Here is a 23,270-nt window from a genome sequence, read left to right on the forward strand (position 1 = left end):
CCTCCAACACTAGTAATATCTCTTTATGACACTATAAAACCTCAAGTACACCTTATCACAAATTCACCTAGAAAGGCAAAGGCACATTATATCATAGTTTTGATCAAATTTACCAAGTTTAGTTTTACCTTTGGCTCTTTAGGGGTTATAGTTCACAGGGGAAGGATTGCAAGGTTTAAAGAGTTATCAAATACAACATACTATAAAAGTCGTGATATCGGCAAGTTACTTAATCTGGTATTCCTATTTGCCTCTATTAATCTAAAAAAATTTGTTGTCTCACCTAGACAGTATGATGCAATGTTTAAAAGATGACATTTAAAGCTCCTAAGTAGAATTATTAACTTAGGATTCTTGATTGGCCAAAGGATGAATAAAAGTTTTGAAAAAATATTGACTTAATTTTTGAACTCTTTGAATCTCGTGATATAATGTTATAATGTCGAATTGCAACAACTATTAGACATTTCAAGACTCACTTATCAGCACCTAGAAGAATATTTATCAATGGACCATAAAATGTTATGCGAAATGATATTTCAAATAACATCTCACTTGTCTATTTTCCTGATAACCTTGCCTTGCATATTTCTACAAATACACAAAATGATTTGTTGGACAATTTGGTCTTATGTAATACTACTCGGTGTTATATTCAATGGGTGTTATATTCACCCATTGAAAGTGTACCAAAGACCAGTTCAACGGACACCTATTATACATGGGAAATCTAGTTTTTATTTCTATTCATATGATTTGAACATGGCCTATCAATCATTTTCCCAATTGTATAACAAGTTCTTTGGCTTACCTCATATGTTTTTCATAAGTCAAGTCGCTTGGTTCAAGATCAATCAATTAGCTTGTCTAGGCTCTTCTTGACTTATTTACACACAAGATTTCATCTCTTGAACCGATGATTACTAAATTACATATATCATTACCAAAATCCATGGGGTAAACCCTAGTAATGATTTTAACTATTGCCTTGCAAACCCTAAAGGATTTGTACCAAATAGTATGTGGAGCAACATCTTTCTCATTGAAACAGTTTGCAGATCATTTATAGTTTGAAATTGTGGCACATTATGAAATTGTTCTTCCTTGTATTCTGGATGTTCTTGGGAATGTGTCAATGGAAGTGTAGGAAAAATAATACTATGCATTAATTACATTTGAAAGGCTCCCACAAGTGTAGTGTGATGGATGCTTTTAATTGTCATTATCTCCTCAATGTCAAAAGAAGGGCTAGAAGAACAAGAAATTTATATCCTTGCTCTCTAGACTATATTAGAAGCAAAGGTATTTGGTTAGTCTTATGCATTAAAGCCCAAGCATGATTAGGCCACTCTATTATCCAATAAAAACACAAAAATAAGACAGTTGACCGAAGTGTAAAAAACGTTTTGAAAAATTCTTGTATAACTCTAATATAAGGTCATGGGAAGATTTTTGAATCAACATACAGTGGAAGAGGATGGGAAGTTGTACCTGTCAAACCACATACTTGCTGGTGGACACTCATTTATTCCCAAAATTCCTGGAAAAGAACTTGCAATCAATTCTGACGTTGCTCTATATTTCATAACTAGACAAAATCACTATAATTGGGGGTGGTTACATTGCTTTGGAATTTTCAAGTATCATCAAAAGATTAAATTCCAATGTTCATGTGTTCATCTACCAAAAAACGTTTGTAAGAGGCTTCGATAAGGAAGTTATATATTTTGTATCAGAACAAATGGCCTTTAGAAGGATTGAATTTCATGTTGAAGAGGTCCCACAAGATATAGAAAAAGAATCAAATGGACCACTTACATTTAGGATTACCAAAGGATTCAATGATGATTTTTCTCATATAATGTTTACTACTAGTCGAGTACCAAACACTAAGAATTTGGGTTTAGACTAGATTGGAGTAAAAATAAACAAGATTGGAGTAAAAATAAACAAGAATGGTGCCATTGAGGTAGATGGATATTTAAGGGAATTTATTAAATATATATATGTTATTTGGGATGTGAGTAAGAGGGTAAGTTTGAATCTAGTTGCTAGAATGGAAGGAGGGAAATTTTCTATAATTATGTTTCCCAACCCACCTACAAACCCTAACTACAGAAATATACCATCTACAATGTTCACTCAACCTCCAATTGGAAAAGTTTGTCTCAAGTAGCAACAAGTGGTTTGTAATGCCCAACTTAAATCTTATCCTGCAAATTTTATTAATGTTTACATTACCTGAAAATATTGAGAAATATTGGTGAATACCTTCATTTGGGAAAATATAAATTTGTTGTCTAATATAAAATTCATGATTTCTATTATTCAAATTCCCAACTCGCCTTCTCAAATTGAATCTTAGGTAGGATATCGTCTCCTTCCATTATTTCAAATAATATATATATTCATCTCACATTCTCCAATGTACCCTCACATTTACTTGGGAGAAGAAATGATCCTCTCCAACTAATTATCAATATATATATTCATCTCACATTCCCCAATGTACTCTCACATTCACTTGGGAGAAGACATGGTCCTCATCTTACATTCCCAAATGTACTCTCCCATTAATTACCTAATTTTATATTCATATCACATTTCCAAATGTACTTTATATTTACTTGGGAGAAGAGAAGTCAAATGTAAGGATGAAGGGGAAATTAATGACATTAGTGAGAGGTGGTTGAGGTGGAGAAGAGAGGAATGGCATAAAAGGGGAAGGAGGAAGGGAGAAAGGGGGATGTTTGGTCTTGCTTATGATTTTGGGTTGGCTATGATTTTGGGATTTGTTGTGATTTTTGGAGACCTTAGGAACCTGTGGAGGTTTCTTGGGTTGTTGAGAGGAAGGAAATATTGTTCAACTTGGTTTGGATCATTCATCTTGGACACACACACTACATCTAGTTGGACTTGGGCTTGGAGGGCTAGGAAACCTGTGGAGGTTTCCTGAGCTAGGAATTATTTCCTAGTTGACTGGGAGGTAAATCTAGTTCGGTTAGTCAAGAGGAGTGTTTAGTAGGAGAAGCAGCTCAAAGGCATCTCCACCAGCCACCAGTACAGCTATTCCTCTATAGATTGCTCATGTAAATTTATTAAAATGAAATGTTCACTATAAGTTATAAGGATTAGGATGTAAATGGTAAAACTTTCATTATTTAAAAGTCTTGTAAGAAAGTAAATTATTGCCTCTTATTTCATTTAAATTCTAGAGAAATAGATCTCTTAGAAGACCCTAGGATAGGGCTCTTACACATGGTATCAGAGCTTTGGTTCAAAATCTAGACCTTGAAGCCTACCTATTAGAGATTTTTCAAATCTAGTTGAATCTTTGAAGACCAAGACATTCCTAACCTGTAAATTGCACTTTAAATTTTTCCTTGCAATCCTGTAGAAGCTTCCATCTAAGCTAAAATAACATTTTAGTTTCTGTTGCAACAAGAAAAAATTTTGTTCTCGGCAAATGAAATGAAAGTGATATTCATCAAACACCCTGTTTCTCCAGTCAAGGGAAATCAGAACATGGTTCTTTGTTAATAAGTACAACTTTGGTGAATTTTTATGAATATAGTTTGCTGCATATTCTAGAAGGATCCCATCTAAGACATTACATACTAGCCACCGGTACAGTTTCTCCAGTTTGCTAGCATGTTCAAAATGGGCACATGCGTCGACATCTTTTGGAGGAGCTCTGGATTATAGACGTAACAACCCAAGTAGTTTGATTGAAGATTCAAGTATCATGGCCTCTAAGGCTGAACCAGGGGAGCTTTCCACTGATGAATCAGGCGGTATTTCACAAACCTTGCTTCCTTTTCTGTATTTTATTTTGCAGGATTGTTGTTTTAAAACACCAAGGTTCTCAAATATTCTGCTTGCGCAGAATTAAATATTTTGGTCTTTTTCATTTGCAAACCTATCAGTTTTGTTTATGTCCTTCAACAATTTTTTTGCGAGGCCCCCATCTTTAAATATATGAAAAAAAAATGTAGAGAGACAATCACAATTTTAGTATTGATGATGGTTGTAATTCTGAAGCACACCAGGGATTAAATGCGCAGATTTCTGAGTTTGTTTATAGTAGCATTGAGGTTGTTATTGAGTTTCCTAAGCACCATCAACTATACAATGACATGGTGCCAGCAATGAGGCCACTGCTAGTTTCGTTTCACTCATTGCGTTTCTATTCCAATCGAGCGATATCTGAGTCTGGTTTGAACAATTTTAGGAGAAAAATACATCCAAAAAAAATATGCAATTTGGGTTGCTGTTTATTTCGTATATTATTTCAGCGACATTTTGAGGTTTTACTGTTGTCCTCAATTGTATCAAAACTTATTCCTATGCTCTTAGCATATGGCATAAATCCCGAGCGTACTGAAACAAACCCATGGCAGAGGGGCAAAATAGTTAATGGAGCATATATCAAAGATGGCCATTGTTTGTGAGTCAGTCCTTTTATAGAGTTGTGTGGTTGATTTATTTCTCCTTTAACAATGTCTTATGCTTCTGCCATGAAGAAATGCAACATGAATCATATGACGAAATGTTGCGTCAAGTTTTAATTTGAATCTGATATGCATCTTCACCAGAGAGTATTTTGTAATTTGAAACTCCACTGTCAGTGCAGGAATTGTTGTTGAATGTTCAATTCCCGGTAAGCAGATCTGCACTCTTACAAACCTTAGGTAGGTTAAAACTGTTTAACCTATCAAATTTGCACGTAAGAATGCAAGATAACTGAAAACACTGAATGATGAGCTAAGAGCCTGCAGCACTCAACCACACTCTGTCTGTTAACTGCAAAACAGAAAATTACATACCACACTTTCTAATCACTGGAAAACTATAAAAATGACGAATGACGATCATCCATTCTGTCTTCTCGTATAGATGAAGAAGGCAAGGGTTTTACAAAATAAAGCTTCAAATTTTAGAAGCAAAACTCTAAACCCTAAATTTAACCCAGAGAAGTGTCCCCTTCCTGCATGAGTAAACGTCCTGGATTAGAGTGTCCTGTTCTAATTCTGGAAAATCCTCTGATGCATGGGGCATTTGCTTCAGTTGTATCTGGAAAACTTCCTAAGGCTAGAAATGTTTTCATTGAAAGCTGCTTCATTGCCTTTAAATACAGGGCAAGGAATATCTTTTCACATACTGATTTCATCATCCCCAGACAGAGTGCTGGAAACAATATTTTCTTGGCTGGCTGCTTCTTTGTCACCTTTAGATTCAGGGGCAGCAACAAAAGATGTCTCATCTATATTCAACTGTGATCTGGACAATAAATCTGGGCCACCTGATGTCTTTTGGGCTGAGATGATAGCTGTTGGCACACTGGAAATTGTTACAGGTTGCTTGGATATGTCCTGCCTGTGTCCATGATGGTGATTGCAGGTGAAAGTTCACCCTTTTCCAAATCCAGGCACTCCTCATAAAAGTTACTGCTTCATCTTCAAACTTGAGCCTACAAATCTCCATATGAGTGTTGGAAACTGTCTCTTTTGGGCTGCTGGTTTTTCCATCTTCAATAGCTGATTTATTACCTTCAATTCTAGGCTTTGACACATCTTCAAAAATTGGTATTATCCATGGCTGCTTCCGCAATTTCCAGGGGGCTGGATGTGCCCATTTCTTGATTTATAATGGCTTCTTGATCATTTTCAGACTCACGACTCTGCTCACCTTTCAATTCTAGGCTATTTTCTTCATCTTCCATCATAAGACTGCAGATCTTTTCTTCAATCACGGCCTCATTGTCTTTAGGAGGACCAGGGTCCTCTTCTATACTGTTCTGGGAAGCATGCAATTCTGCAATTTCCTCAACTATAGGCTACCATTCAAGGCCACAGTCCCATTGCATAAAAATCCAACTTATGAGCACCTTTCAACTTAAAAGAATCCAAAAAGAAAACAATGGGACCATCTAGAGAAATGACCAATATAATGCGTCATCCACATTTAGATCTGATTTGAAATGTCCATCTACCGACACTTAGAGAGGAACTAGATTCCTGCGGCTTTTAACCATCCTGCGAAATTGACACCTATTGACACCTCTATAGAGAAGGCCAAAATTTTCTGAGCAACTGTTGTGGACCTTTCAAGCTACATGTTTGGGTTACCTAATAAACATGAAATTAGGCGAGCGCACTAAGTTTTACCAGATCAAATTAAAATAATAAGAGGAAAAAAAAGAACATTTGGTCTCTTCCAAAATTTTCAACCTTTAACTGATACGATTCCAAAGAAGGCTTCATTTTCATGGGTAAGTTACAGGTCTTCCTACTTCCATTAGCGTTAGGTTGTGCAATTTACCTAGCTTGGAGCTTTAGAGGATTCACTGAGAGGACCACTTATACATAGTCACATTGGGTTCTGCTGCAATTTGATTTTGGATCATTTGCTTTCATGTGGAGAATCCTCCTCTCCACTTCAAGAGAACCTTTCATAGAGACTGGGCCTTAAAGTTTAAAGCCCAATCTTAATAACTTGAGCTTGTGCTTAATGACATCTGTACCATAGAGTCTAGAGTCTGCGTTTTATACTGTCCATTTAAAAATGTTCAGAATGGCAGAAAAGTGCCTAATCTAGATTAAGAAAATGGTCTAATCATAATCATACTGGTTAAACTCAAAGGCTGTGCAGGGGAAATAAAAGCATATGATCAGACCAAGAAGTGGGCATGCTTCAAGAAGTGAAACAGATATGAAATAATGAAAGAACTATTGGTACTATTTTTTTTCTCAAAAGATACATGCAAAATACATGCCTGTCATACTAAAAATTATGAGGCTTGCCACGAAGAGAAAAAGCTAAATTCTTCCATTCTGTATATCCATTCTAGGGAAAGTTTAGTTCCCACCTACTAAATTTCCTCAAATATCATTGCCCAAGAACAGGAATCAATTAACTCATTGAAAACAAAAAGACCCAACAAACCCAAAACGTTTGGCAAGCTCAAACGCTAAGGCAAATGACTAAAAAATGGTGACACCAAGCATGACAACCGTCTGGGGAGAAAACCAATCCAATAGGGAATTGGTGTTGACTGTGTTTCTTGGTTGTGGATACCCTTCTAGCACCTTGGAACCAAAGAGAGTTCACTTTTCAAGGCATTCTAATAGAAGGGCGAGTTCATCTGAAAGCGAATGTCATGGTAATGAGACTAAGAAAGGAATCTTTCACCGAAGTATTTGGGACAAGGATTGATTTAGGATTTAAATCATTTTTTTTAGTGTAAGGTTATATTGCTTTCATTTATTCATATTTATATAAGTATTTGGGACAAGGTTTGATTTAGGATTTAAATTATTTTTTTAGTGTAAGGTTATATTGCTTTCATTTATTCATATTTATATAAGTATGGCAGTGTTTGATTTTATATATAATTTAAGAAATAATAAGTATGGTGGCATTAGGTTTTATGTATGAGTTGATTTTAGAGGTTATTAAAAAGTAGTAAAGTTATATAAATTAAATGTCTAATACATCTTAATATATGTTGATAGCTATTAAAATATTGATGTGTCATTTAATTTATGAGTTGTTTAATTTATGTTGAGAATTTGTAAAGCTGTGTTTAATCTATGTTGAGAATTTGTAAGGTTGTGATAGAAGTGGAGGTGTGAAACACACTACATAAGTTTTGAAATAGAAAAATTGTTTAGAAATACTTGATTTCATTATCATCCAACGGTAATTTAAGTCCACAACAATTTTTGCCATCTTGTGGATATTCTTTTTCATATAATTAATTGTATGTAGTAATATGTATTACCTACTCATCATAAGGTCCAATTTTAGCCATTGTTTCTGTTCTTGCATAAGTCAAGGCATTTCCCTTGAACCATGGATCATTTGGAATAACCTACCTATTTTGTTTAATGACCCTCATTGTCTTGACTAAAGCCAATTGAATACCCCGTTAACATTTTTTGGCTTTTGGGATGATTCTTAAAAGCTTACATTGTTAGTTTGGAAAACATGCACTTTCTTCTTGCCGAACTTGTTTAGGTCTATGGCAATGCCATGCAATGTTTTAAGTAGCCTATATGGAAAGCTTTGCTTTCATCGTGGTTGGCAACAAAATGTGAAGTCAGGTAAGAGTTCCATTAGGTAATCTCAAGCCTCATCTAGGGGATACAACATGATGAAAATACAATGAAGAATATACTTGTGTACAAGAGATTCCTTGTGTAGGTTTCATACCTAGCCCTAGTGGTGTGATTCCTATATGATGGATTGTACAATCATGCCTTACGTTCCACATGTCAAGTGCAAGATGTGACCACATTCTTCATAGGATTCTTTATTTTTTAAATTGTTTCGAGAAGCATGCCCCAAGGTCAATGTTGCAATGCATAACATAGACTTCCTTTAGCTTAGGTAATAGGTTGCAGAGTTATCTATCAAAAATTTTCCCAAACTTTCACCTGATCTGACCCCTTTTCCTCAACGTGCACAGCAAGGACCATTAGCATCCATGTATAGCTTTACAATGGAGCCAGTAATTTATGCCCAAAATGTGTCCCAATCTAAAGAATGTAGTCAGTTCTATTTTACATATGAGGGTGGCTTTTAATTCTGTTGATAGTAGATTATCATTATATTTATTAAAAATAAAGTAGATTTTCCATTTGGATAGTAGGATTATCTTTCAGATAGTATAATTGTCATTCTTCACAGCAGAAGTCATAATAAAAAATCTCGAGTTTAAGAAGTAAACAACTATGAAGCATGGGAATTCAAATTAGGATGTGTTGAAATACCCTATATGTCACGTTAATGATTATTCTATGGGTGGTGGAATCTTCTAGTGAAAACATAGATTGAATACCATGGACATGTGTAAGGCTTATTGTGATAATTGTTTTTAATGATCTTAAATTAAATGAGAAGATCAATTTATAGAGAAATTGGGATTTCAGAATGGGAGCTTATTTAGTCAATGAACGACTAATGAAAATATTAGAATACACTTTTACCCTTATTCTAGTGTTGAATAAAAATGTCGTGAAAAGTAATGTGTCTCTAGTTTTGGATAAAAGGACCCTCAACTTTCTTCGCAACTTTTGTGGTCACTGGCCACTTGTGAAAGGAGTAGGCATCTTTAAAAATGCGGTGCCATTTAGAAGGGAAATACTAATAACAGCAGGGCAGAGGCAATTATTCCATTCATTTAATTATTTCTCATTTGTCTAGTCATATTGTGAGCTGAATTATATATCATGAAATTGTTTTGGTACTAGTAAAAAATGATTAAATCTATAATAAATTTGAATCTTTGATATTTAGAGGACATTTCTCTCAATTTACAAAAAAAAAAATATGAAAATCATGCTGGAAACAGTTCTGAAGTTTTGAATTTTTTATTTTCAAGATTAGCTAATTGGTTTGGAAGATGAAAAACCATCAAATTGGAAGAGTGGGACTTTTATATTCACTAAGGTTTTAATGAAACGATATGCATGAAACTTATACTAGCACCTTCTAGTGGAATTGATAGTGCACTAATCTGTTGCTTGCCATTATTTTAGTTTTTGTACCACCTTATAGCATATCTAGGTTCAAATGCTATTTTCCATGACAGACAGATGAATCTGTTTCAACTCTAATTGATTTGAGGAGTTCCACAAGGATGTCACGTGAGCATTTACGATTCCCATTTTGACGTAGACAACTACCTATGTTAAGGTTTTATTTTGCAGTTCCATGTTATTTATTTATGAACATTGTGTAATATTGATACATTTGGTTGAACATGTGAAACTACTTAGGCTTGATTTTTATGATGGAAATATTTGATGTATGACTTACTTGGTGATGATTTATCTATTACATGAATTATCATAGCTATTGTTGTTTCATGTATGGCTTAAGTGGATATGATTTATCTAATGAATGACGTAGTGAAATTATGATTGTTTCTAGTATGAACTACAAAATTGACATGTGGATACTAGACTTAATAATGTGATGATTATACATCTTGTTGTTATATAAATGCATGAATGAGAGCTAACCCGCAGGGGGAAAGAACTATATGATAGCCGAGAGCTACTCTTCCATTGAGGGAAGGTCAAGACATCTCATGGGGAAGGTATAATGCACATTGTTCTATTACATTTGGTATCTACTTGATATGCACTCTTATGACATGAGTAAAATGCAAATGACAGGTGGCAAAGACTACCTAACTGGATTATTCGATGACAAGTCCAACGAACTCTATAGTGTGGTCCATGTTAGGGCGTTGACACTAGTTGTGAAGGAGGGGTGGAGGAATTTTCCACTGTGTGTCCTCCGAAACTTGGAATCGTGGGAGGACAGTGGTGGACACGCTCCCCTAGACATTTCATGATGATTTCCAGTTGCCTGCTGGGGAATTTAGGTCGATATAGTCGACGCTTCCACCATGTCGGTTTTATCAGTGGTTAGTATGGCCGTTTCCACTGATAAAGTAGCAGAGGACGGATAGGGTGGGAACGGAAGTAGGTTAGGATGGATAGGAGGATATAGATCAGTTGGAGACTCTTGATGGGAAGTAATGTCATTGTCTAACTTATCAAATTTTACTGCTATAACTCTCTCTGGTTTGCTATGCTTTCGAACTCCTTGTATCTTTTCATTCTAACTTCGGGACGAAGTTTTCTGAAGGAGGGGTGTATGTAATGCCCCACTTAAATCTTATCCTGCAAATTTTATTAATGTTTACATTACCTGAAAATATTGAGAAATATTGGTGAATACCTTCATTTGGGAAACTATAAATTTGTTGTCTAATATAAAATTCATGATTTCTATTATTCAAATTCCCAACTTGCCTTCTCAAATTGAATCTTAGGTAGGATATGGTCTCCTTCCATTATTTCAAATAATATATATATATATATATATATATATATATATATATTCATCTCACATTCTCCAATGTACCCTCACATTTACTTGGGAGAAGACATGGTCCTCTCCTACTAATTATCAATATATATATTCATCTCACATTCCCCAATGTTGATCTGATAATCACCCTATGAGTGACCTCAGTTAAAGATTTATTAAATGAAGGTATTACAGACTAATGTGCTAGTGTGTATGTCTATGTTATTTAAGAAACGATCGATCAAATTGCAAATACACAGACACTTAAAATGGAAAACAACAGAGAAACACAGTAAGCAAATACAAAAACACAAGCAATTAATAAGGAGTTCACCCTATCCTCCAGGGCTACATCTCTAGTCCAGCTCTCAGTGGTGGCCCTCTTTTATTGTGTCTTGAAGTAGAGAATTACAATGAAGGAGCTCAATGTGAGTCTCCTGAAACAGATTGGCTTGGCAGGGTGGTTCTTAGATTCCCCAAACCACTAGAGTACACAGACTCTTTTCCTTACCGACTCTTTGACCTCTCCGGTCTGATATATCCTCTCAGGGATGGCTTGAATCTCTCAAGCTCTCTGGTGCTCGACACTGCCCTTGGTCAGCTCGGCCCTCTGTCTTCTTTCTGGTTTTTGCTTCACTGGTTCTTTTCTCTTCTCTTTCTTCTGTCTTCGGTTCTTTCTCTCTATCTTCAGTGTCTATTTTGTTCTTTGTTCATGGCTTTAAAGCCATTCAAGCTCATGGCGGTTTGGTTCCTCTTCCACCTCCATCGATTCGTCTGCTGCAGCTACGCTTGGAGTTCCCTGTTCGGCGTCATCATCAGACTCACAGGGAGCGGCCACTTGTCCTCCTATGAACTGTGCCAGCCTTTTGTCGGTTCAATTCTTCAATTACATCGTGGAATGAGTCTTCTGCCACCTTGGTAGTCAAAGTGGACCTCAAATTCTTCTAGATCGTGGCTTATTCCCTTGTTAAATCCTGTCTTATCGTTGGGTGCGATATCAACCATCAGATCTAGATCCCCCAAATCCAATTCCATCTGTTCATTTCGCGTGGTGGACTTGCTCGTCCGTTAGCGCCCGATGACAGTAGTTTTATCTCTCCTCGGCTTGCCACGTGTCGAGTGCTGAGTGGAATCGCTCTGATTTCATCAAAACTGCTTACTGCCAAAGGGTACCTCCGACCAATATCATCGGTTTTTGGAGCAGGTCCCGCCTTTAGCCTTTAGCCTTTTGTCCCATGGTTTTCCCAGCTCCCATGTGAACGAGTGCTTGGGGCCTCTCCTTCTCAAGGGTTTTTGCCTAGTGAAATGTGATTACGCATCAAAAACTCCCTCTGTTTCCTGATCAGGGCTCCATAGGGGCTATTTTCACCTCCTGCGCAGTCTCCATGGGCCTCGGTCAGCGCACTTTTACCAAGGTCCTCGCCGTTCCACGCTAGCTGCTAACTACCACTATTTTAGAGGTGTTTTTGATCACTGCTCTTGATTCTTTGAATTCTGTCCCAACCTGGTATAGTCATGGCTCTTCTGATTATTCTTAAAGGATCCAATTCGGATCACGGCCTTCCCACTGAAAAGATTTTGGACCACCAAAAGTTGTTTTTTCAAGCATCGACTAAGTGAGGGTACTGTTGTCTCACTTGTCCAATCTCAATCCACTTTGCACTCCTCGGCTTTGAACCTTTGAGCCCAATTCTGAGGTACTCAACATCTCCTTTGTGTGTTGTCCTCACCTTCCTGTCCAAGACTATGTCTTCTTGCAATTCATTAAGATATTCAGGTAGCAGGTCATCAATAGAAGGTAACTGACTTTGCTCTTCAGGATCCTCGATCATTGAAGGTTCAAACAGTCTCAAGAAGTTTGCATTTACGACTGAGTAGATGTGCATGTAAGCTAGTAAATCAAGGCGAAAATCATTTTTACCAATCTTCTCAAGTATCCTAAAGGGTCCATACCTTATAGGCTTTAGCTTTTTACCTTCACCTTGCATCCTGTCCTTACTGATATACAATGAGACCTGGTCACCAACTTGAAAACTATGCTCCATCCGATGCTTGTCATGCCTAGCCTTGTATTTGGCTTGGCTCTTTTCCAGCTATTCCTGTACTTCTTGGTGGATCTCCTGGATATGTTCAATGAACCTAGTTTCCTTGTGTTGGAGAGGCAAATCCCCTCTACGGATAGAGGCGATCCCTACTAGCCCAGAGTGGGTCTAGCAACAATCAGTCAATGCTACTATGCAAGTTCCTAATTGCAATTAAAAGGTAGGCAAAGAACACCTACTTGGATTCCAGCGCTGTTGTTTGATGAAGAGATGCCACCTTCGCTCCTTCGCTCTGGCCAGTCACAATCCTCCGCGATCTCCGCGAATAGATACCTGCACACACGAAGAGAAGACAAACACAAGCATGAAATCTAATAAAAGCAACCATACATCAGTCAGAAAGGATGTAATTCACATTTAACCATTGCAGAGACAAATGAGAATGGAACAATAATAGTAGTCATCTATTATTAATCAACAACAGAGAAGAGTACAACCAAATGTTCTGACGTCGATATCCTTCTCAGGAGGGGCCAGTCAGCAAGTCTCTTAAGCATTCGCCTTTGGAAATGATTCTCCCAAGACAAGAGCTCTCTCTCTCACACTAGCAACACAACACAACCTTCCCTAAGCTATCAAGCACTTCCACACTTATCACACCAACTACCTATAGTAGCAGCAATCTGAGCACTATAAGCTCCACACAATCCAAGCCATTCCAAACTAGCTGCTCATGGTAATGGTAGAGGTTTATATAGGAGAAGGAGTCTCCTTGAATGGTGGAAGGATGAGCTTATCTTCAAGGGAAGTAGTTGCAAAGGGTCGAACAGACATGCGATAGAAGGGAGGCGATACTCACAAGGCCAACAACCAAGTCTGGAGTTATCTGGAAGGCTGGCTGTTGGAACAAATTCGCCCAAACTGGATCAGCGTGGGTGCATAACTGGTCTGGCGCGCTAACGTCGCGAAGACATAATGGGAAGGGTCATGTCAGCGCGGGTCAATACAAACAGAGGCTGCACTGGTCATGAAATTCGATCAGCGCGGGAAAGTCGTGTGCTTCCGCGCTGGCAGCGCACGCGGTCTGTTATGAAGCGCCAGTCAGCGCGGGTATGTTAGAAACAGACGCGCTGATGAGGAAAACTTTGGAAAAGTGGGTTTTGGCCAGTTTAGAAGGCATAAACTTGATTATTGTGAATTCCTGACACAGTAGGGTGACTGACAGGGAGACAGTGACAAATTACTGTGTAACAGATGCCCCCTAAAGCATGAAGACCGAGAGAGTGGGAGGGGTGAAATGCTTTACAAAACTGCTGAACTGGAACACCACCAGGAAGGACCTGCACGTATGTACAACTGATATCTCGATTACATGTAGTCTAGGCATGGGCGCAGCCATCCAAAAGACATACGAAGAAGGTCTGTGGTATGGACGCAGCCACCCAACTGAAAATACCATGATGATAAGAAGGTATGGTCGCAGCCATCCCAAAGAATCAGGTATGGGCGCAGCCATCCATCAATGAGTCATGTAATAACAATCCACAAAATCGCAGCCTGGTCCACAACAGACAAAAACCAGGGTCTTGCGCTCCATCCCAACCTGAACAAAGTACAAGTCCAAGCATGTGAATACATGAGCTGAAGTCGAACATGCATGAACATCGTCTGATTACCAGCCAATAATGAAAACTGTTAACAGACGCGAGAGGTACCACCAATAATGACAATGGCCCTCAAGGTACTTATAGGTACAATCCGTGACGTGTGAATCAATGAGCTGGTGTCGAACACCCGCAGAATCATCCGATCGAAGGCCAATGATGAAAACCTCACGTCGAACACGAAGAACCTGCCATTGAGGCATGCAGGCTCTAAGGCACCTGAAGGGAGTCTCTAGGTCACTTTCCTGGATAATGAGCTGAAGTCGACAGGAAGTAACCTTGATCGAAGGTGGGCCATGATGTTTCCCACATCATCGACACGAGACAGAGAAGGACAAAAGATTTTGTGTGAGACATCAGAGGGAGGTGGTAATCTTGCAGAGGTCAACTTCTCTTGAACATATCGGCGACACAACAGTGGATTTGGCAGTATCTGACATCAAAGGAGCAGAGGTCATGGTGACAATGGCAATGAGCAGATGAGAGGTCAAATAGGATAACCCAAACCCACGGAGGCTAGTGTAAAAAAAGATGAGAAATCCCCACCCAGACACGAATGCAGATGAGTGCCATGTTCAAGAGCGACATACTGCCGACACGACCATTATTACAGTTTCATTTTCCCCACCATTTCTGGCAGGTACCCCGGTTATTTTTGGATGACAAGCTTGACGGGGATAGCATATGCTTGGAAAGGCGTCATTTTGACGATGTCCGATGCCATTGAGTTTTAACGAGCCTGACAAAGGAGGAGCTCGGCGTCTTTTCTTGTTTAGAGAGTCTGAAAAGACAGCGGAAAAGGAAACTCCAGGTGGGTCCTTTTTCATAGAGTTGTGTCTCTCGAGCCCGAAAAAGTATAAAACAATGCTCGAAAGAACCGCCCGACCAGTATGATCGAGGAGTACTTTTCGTGAATAGTAGCTTCGACCCGAAAAAGTAAAAAAGCGGTCGGAAGCACGTCGTTTTAAAGCCAATAACGAGTGCGAAACGACAAACACCCGGTAATCTTTTTAGTTTAAACGGTCGAAAAAAGAGCTTTAAAGGCGACCGCCTCTCATTTCTTTAACCAGTCGAGAGGGGGACTCGGCAATCTTTTCATCTTTAAACGGTTAAAAAAGAGCTGAAAGCAGACCTCCATTTTTATTCTCTTTAACGAGTCAAAAAGGGAAAAATACTCGGCAATCTTTTCACATTTTATGAGTCAGAAAAGAACTTAAAGGTGACTCGTCCTAGAGGAACGAGTGGTATAAAGGATAGCAACTGGTTCCGGCAATGGTGGAACTGCTCAAAACATGTAATGGTCAAGGGGTTGGCTAATAAAACCACTCATCGTTGCGGTTCCTCTGGAAAGGATAAACAACCAAGTGAGAGCGTATGATCGGCCAAAGAGATGGTAGCAATGGAATGAAACAACCAAGGCTCATCTAGCAGAATTCAGCGGATAAAAATGGCAATCACGAGATGTAAATCAGGTATGGGTTCATTTTTACACAAGCTTGAACCATGGAGAACTCTGCTTGGATTCGGTTTCATGTTTACACAAGCTTGAAACGAAAAAATATGCTTGTTATAAGCTCGCATGCCCCCAGCATAATGACGCAAATCAAGGTACATGCCCCCCAAGCTTCATAGCATTCAACAAAGTGGATGGAATGAAGGTTCACTCTCGAGATCTATGAAAGACTCGACTTGTATTTTACGAGATCTTAATCAAAAGACTCGATTTGGAAAGGGAGTTGTTTCATTTTTTAATGAGGTTGACACAGTAAAAGAACTATCCTCATAACCCTTGTTTCATTTTTTAATGAGCTTGACACAAGATCAGGAACTATGCTCGTCTCCTTGTTTCGTTTTTTAACGAGGTCGACACAAGATCAGAACTATCCTCGGGACTGATCCAGTTTCATTTTTTAAGGAGCTTGACATAGGAAAGTGAACTATGCTCCACCAGACCTGGTTTCATTTTTTAAGGAGCTTGACACCGGAAAGGAACTATGCTCCAACCGAACTTCATCATAATGAATAGAAAGTCGGGGCTTCCAAGATTGCCACTCCCGGTGGAAGGGAAACATCTTGGAAGTTAGGGCCCAATGCCCCCAGGACACTATGCACGATGGCAGCATCACTGGATCTAGGCACGGGGTAGGTGGCCACGTAGTTGATCTGCGGTGAGGCAGATACAACTGGTGGATAAAAACTAGGAGGGGACGATAACTGCGCAGGAGGCATTGGGGGACTAACGAACGACAATTGATCGATAGTCACAATTCTTCCATCGTGTGGAAAGCAAACCACACAGAAAAGCGAAGAAATGAGGGCCCCCATGGCGTAAACATAGTCACGACCAAGGAGAAGACTAAAGTCTAAAACACCTTGGGTAACCAAGACGTCTATATAGACGGTTTTGCCTCTCAAAGTAATAGGGAACTTCGGGAGAACTCCTATAGATGGACAGGCTCCTCCGTCGAAGGCCAACAGATTCTGAGTGACTGGCCCAAGCTGCAGGGAGCCTAAGGCTTTCCAAGTAGTGTACGGCATAAGACTGACAGACGCCCCTTCATCCAAAACAGTGCCAGGTACTGCCTTAGCACAGGCATGTACTGTGATCTGGAAAGGCATATGGGATGGAAGGCGACCGGCGATCAGGCGATTCCAATCAAAGGAAGCGACCAGACTACTTGGTGGGGGAATCATATGATTGCCCCCCTGTGCTAAAGGAACCGAAGGAGAACCTTCGGGAGCAGCTGGGTTAGGAGAGTCATTTCGGGACTCAGGAGAATCTGAAGAGACGAGAAGAACATGGGCGTGATTCTCTTCCGAAACAGAGTGAGCGAGTGGCGGACTCGAGTCGACACTCTTTCCAACCAATGGTTGGTCTGGAACAGGCTGGACACAGCCGGGTTTGGGAAGAGGGGCCTGGAAAAGAGAAGAATGTGAACCAATCTCATTGTCGGGAGGCGGATGATCTGCAGCTGCAGAAAGACGTTGATATCCAACGGGGAGTTGGGGTGAAGGAGCTGTAAGACTTTCCAAGACAACAGAGGCTTTATCCATTAGTGGACAAAGGTGAAGGGGATGATTGCCTTCACAAAGTCTACAGGGGATTCGAATCTTCCCTTTTCCCTTACCATTCCCAACTGATAAGGTAGCATCGTTGTGAGCTTCAGAGGACGATGAGTGGTGGGCCGGATCGCGAGACCATATTTCTAGCACCCTGGGAATGCCAGGACAATCGCGAAGAAGATGGTCCTCCTTGCATAATCGACAAGGAAACTTAACCTTCCGCGGAGGAGTGGAAGGGGGCCCGACTTCAGGTGTACTCGGTGGAGCAAGAGTTATACTTGTAGCCTCTCCTTTAGGAGACTTCTTCTTCTTGGTCTTCTTCTTCTTCGTCTTAGCCACCTGGTTACTCGAAACGAGGCCTTCACCAGGCGAAGTAGAAGATGAGGACGTAGAAGTAGGCGTCGAAGGGGAGAGATCCACCTTTAGGATCAACATGATGTTGTTCAGGTGGAGGGACTGATGGACTAACAGCCGATACGGTAGGGACCAAAGAGGTTGAAAACAACCACACAGGCAACCCGACAGTTAACCCTGGTAGGGACAACGTCGCCATATACGGAGCACCAACATTCCCAGGAGGAGGGAATTGACCTGGATTCCCATTAGAGGGGGAACCTGGGTTAGTGAATCCCAGAAAAGTTGCCATAGCAAATGGAAACGAAACCTACTCAAGCTAACGCACACAAGATCTAACCAGGTGATGTTATCGTGGCCGAATAAATTTTTAAGACACAGGAACCAAACTTCACCTTTTCATGTTTCAAGAGTCGAGAAAAGGACGAAAAGGTGACTCCAGTCTCCTTCGAATGTTTAATGAGCACGAAGTGACAAGACGCTCACAGGCACCTTTTCATTTAGGGAGTCCGAAAAGGATCAAAAGTGACTGCTCTGGAGACTCTAGGTAAAGGGTTTACCAAGCGATCCGTAAAACTGCTTATACACCTTAGCAATCGTATGAGAGCCAAGGACTTTCCGTACTGCAGTCAATCTTCCTGAATGCTGTGTTCGGTGCGTTACGGTTCACAAGGCGGCAGACTCGGATTCCTATGGATCAAGGATAAAAGCCTAGTGGGGTCTCCCTATATACGCGATGGTACGTGGGAGCACAATCCGTGTTAGACCACAATCGAGTCACAGAAGGAGGAAACACCCAACCGTAATGTGAAACAATAGTGACTATGTTTAAAGACGCCGGAACACGTCTCTAACCTAGACCTCTAGATATTTGCGTTTAGTTCCAATGCGTTTTTAGGTTAATTCAGTTCATTTTATGGTTGATCTTGAATTTAAGTTTCGATTTCAAGCCCTATCGTGTGATCTCTCAGAATTACCTAGATGCAAGCTATATGCCAAAGAACATCATTCCGTTCGATGAATTCTAACTACGAGAAGGTTAAGAGCTTTTCGATCAAACAAAACGAACTCAATCGATCAAACAATCTAATGCAGCTAATGACAAAGAAATGAGACTTTTCTTTTGAGAATGCAAATCAACAAAATGCTCTTTCCTTTGATTAACTATTGAATGCAAAAGATTTTAGTTCGATTTTCTTTTCAATGACATAATGCACTTACAATGAATTTTGAGAGACAAGCAACACCGAGTAAAGAAAACAAAAATCACTCAATGGAACACACAACAAGCGTGAAAAGAGTTGGTTGAACCCAAGCAATTGTAATCTATGTCTGGGTGGCGAAGAGTAGCCGAAACAACCGAAGGACTGGTTCGAGGACAATCACCTAAACAACCAAGCAAAGAAAGCGAAAAGGAAGGTTTACGTAGTAGCAAAGGCAAGCAGCAACGAACTTTTTCGAACAAGTGAACAAGCGAACAAAACAAGGTTGGTCCAGTGAAAACTGGATGACGGCACTAGGTCACGGGACGCAAAAACGAAATTCGTTCGACAAGGCTTTGCAAGTAAGTGTGCAACAGTTCAAACAGTGAATATCAAGTCACAAACCAAGTAGAAAGAGTTGGAGATAGCCAAACCAAGAGGTTCAGGAGGTAAAACTGAGACAATTTCAATTTTACTGTATCAGCGCGGGTAGCCTTCAGCAACTGTGCACTGAAACTAGGTCACGCGTAGCAACTTGGCGCTGTCAGCGCGGAAGGACATGGATTAAGCGCGTTGGTTCAATTTCAGAACCGTCGCGACTGTTTTACGTACATGCGCGATGACAACAGGTTTAAAGAAACAGCTATGCGCTGTCAGCGCAACTGTTTTGATATAAACCGCGCTGAGGTTAAAAAAGAGGTAAAAACAAGCCAAGAACTCCCAAACCAAGGCCAGAACTCTTTAAACAATTCATACACCTCCCAGACTGACCCAGGAAGTCTAAAAATAGAGAACTAATCCCCAAACTCGAAAAGAGAGAACAATCAAATTCAAACACAAGAATGGACACAAGAGACAAAAGGCTGAACTCCCCAGCGGAGTTGCCAAATTGTTGGAGAGGCAAATCCCCTCTACGGATAGAGGCGATCCCTACTAGCCTATAGTGGGTCTAGCAACAATCAGTCAATGCTACTATGCAAGTTCCTAATTGCAATTAAAAGGTAGGCAAAGAACACCTACTTGGATTCCAGCGTTGTTGTTTGATGAAGAGATGCCACCTTCGCTCCTTCGCTCTGGCCGGTCACAATCCTCCGCAATCTCCGTGAATAGATACCTGCACACATGAAGAGAAGACAAACACAAGCATGAAATCTAATAAAAGCAACCATACATCAGTCAGAAAGGATGTAATTCACATTTAACCATTGCTGAGACAAATGAGAATGGAACAATAATAGTAGTCATCTATTATTAATCAACAACAGAGAAGAGTACAACCAAATGTTCTGATGTCGATATCCTTCTCAAGAGGGGCCATTCAGCAAGTCTCTTAAGCATTCACCTTTGGAAATAATTCTCCCAAGACAAGAGCTCTCTCTCTCACACTAGCAACACAACACAACCTTCCCTAAGCTATCAAGCACTTCCACACTTATCACACCAACTACCTATAGTAGCAGCAATCTGAGCACTATAAGCTCCACACAATCCAAGCCATTCCAAACTAGCTGCTCATGGTAATGGTAAAGGTTTATATAGGAGAAGGAGTCTCCTTGAATGGTGGAAGGATGAGCTTATCTTCAAGGGAAGTAGTTGCAAAGGGTCGAACAGACATGCCATAGAAGGGAGGCGATACTCACAAGGCCAACAACCAAGTCTGGAGTTATCTGGAAGGCTGGCTGTTGGAACAAATTCGCCCAAACTGGATCAGCGCGGGTGCATAACTGGTCTGGCGCGCTGACGTCGCGAAGACATAATGGGAAGGGTCATGTCAGTGTGGGTCAATACAAACAGAGGTTGCGCTGGTCATGAAATTCGATCAGCGCGGGAAAGTCGTGTGCTTTCGCGCTGGCAGCGCACGCGGTCTGTTATGAAGCGCCAGTCAGCGTGGGTATGTTAGAAACAGACGCGCTGATGAGGAAAACTTTGGAAAAGTGGGTTTTGGCCAATTCAGAAGGCATAAACTTGATTATTGTGAATTCCTGACACAGTAGGGTGACTGACAGGGAGACAGTGACAAATTACTGTGTAACACCTTGTCCACATCACTGTGTCCATCAACTGTGGTATCTTTACCAAAGAAAAAATCCAAAGGAGACCTTGGTGTGAAACCAAAACAAGTCTCAAAAGGAGATCTCTGTGTAGAAGAATGTTTTGCTCTTTTGTAAGCATGTTGCACATAACACAAGTGTTCATCCCAAAGCTTAGGATGTTTGGTGCAATATCCTCTGAGTAACTGGATCACTATCCTGCTAACTACTTCTGTCTGGCCATCAGTTTGTGGATGAAAAGTTGTGCTCTTCTTCAGTTTGGTGTCCATCAGTTTCCACAGACTTGACCAAAACTTCCCCACAATTCAGGTGTCTCAATCAGATACAATGGAAGTGGGTAGTCCAAAATGAACCCATATATGTTCAAAGAACAGTTTTGTAGTTTGTTCAGCTGTAATCTGTTTATTACAAGGTATCAAAATACACATTTTGTTGAACCTATCCACAACAACATACAAATAATCATGACCTTTCCTATATTTAGGCAGTCCTCCAACAAAATCCATGGAAACACTTTCCCAAGGGTGAGAAGGTACTGGTAATGGAGTGTACAAGCCTAGTTTTCTATTGCTAGGCTTACTTTTAGCACACATAGTACACACTCTTATTATCTAGAAACTGTCTCACTCATTCTTGGCCAATAACAAAATCTTTGCAGTTGTGCAATTGTTTTACTTACCCCAAAGTGACATGATATCAGAGAAGTGTGTGCTTCTCTAATTATCTTTAATCTCTCAGTTTGTGGAATGCAGAGTTTCCCACAAAGATATAAGATTCGGTCCTTCACATGATAATCCAATTCTTCTACTCTTTTTCCTTGACTCAAAGTTGCATATACATCTTTAAATTCTATATCTTGAGCATATTGTTCAATGTAGCTTTCATGTAGTACAGAATTATGCTTAAGTATAGTAGATGCATTTATAATGGTTCTAGATAACATTTCTGCAACTTTGTTATGTATGCCCTTTTTATATTTGATAACTAAATGAAACTGTTGTAGAAAACCCATCCATCTTTAGAGTCTTTATTGCTGCAACTTAGTTTGGGAGTGCAGATATTGAAGTGGTTGATGATCAGTATGTATTACTGTCTCTTTGCCCATTAAGTAACGTTTCCACTTTTTCACACAATGAACTAATGCATACAATTCTTTATCATATGTAGGATAGTTAACTACTGCAGGATTAAAAGTCTCAGAATGATAATATATGGGTTTGCCGTGCTGTGTCAACACTGCTCCCATGGCATAGTCACTGGCATCTGTTTGGATCTCAAATGGTCTTTGTAGATCAGGCAGTGCTAGTATAGGTGTTGTACTAATCTTTTCTTTCAAGGCGTTGAAGGCTTTCTGATGTTTGCCTCCCCACTGAAACACCTTGTTCAATCCTGTTAAAGCATGTAAGGGAGCTGCAATTGAGGAAAAGTTAGAGATGAAATTCCTCCAATATTTTGCTACTCCTAAGAAGCTTCTCACTTCTGTAGCAGGCTTGGGTTTAGGCCAGTTTACAATGACTTCCAATTTAGAGGGATCTATTTTCAATTCACCGCCCCCTACTATATGACCCAAATAATTTAGAGATGTTTTGCCAAATTCACATTTTGAGAGTTTAACATGAATTTTTTCTCTTTTCAAAACATCTAATGTCTGCTTAACATGCTTTAAGTGTTCTTCCCACATTTTACTGAAAATCAGAATGTCATCCAGATACACAATAACAAAATCATCAAGAAAAGGTTTGAGCACATCATTCATTAATCTCATGAAAGTAGCACGAGCATTGGTTAAGCCAAAAGGCGTAACCAGCCACTCATACAATCCCTGCTTTGTTTTAAAAGCAGTCTTCCATGCATCTTGCTCTGCAACTCTGACCTAATGGTATCCACTGTGCAAGTCTAGCTTGGTGAAATAAAAAGCTTACTTTAATTGATCTAAAAGATCATCTATGTGAGGAAGGGGATAACGATTTTTTATTTTTATCTTATCCAGTGCTCGATAGTCAATGC

General features: G+C 39.8%; 1 pseudogene; it reads left to right on the forward strand.

The window, feature by feature from the left end:
- The first annotated feature begins 1,741 nt into the window (after nt 1-1,741).
- The window catches only part of LOC149142184 (uncharacterized), a 46,858-nt pseudogene continuing 25,329 nt past the window's right edge, over nt 1,742-23,270 (forward strand).

This window comes from Pinus tabuliformis, chromosome X, assembly GCF_031772625.1.
Source record: "Pinus tabuliformis cultivar Carrire ecotype Pingquan chromosome X, CPIR1, whole genome shotgun sequence".
In the NCBI taxonomy this organism is placed as follows: Eukaryota; Viridiplantae; Streptophyta; class Pinopsida; order Pinales; family Pinaceae; genus Pinus; species Pinus tabuliformis.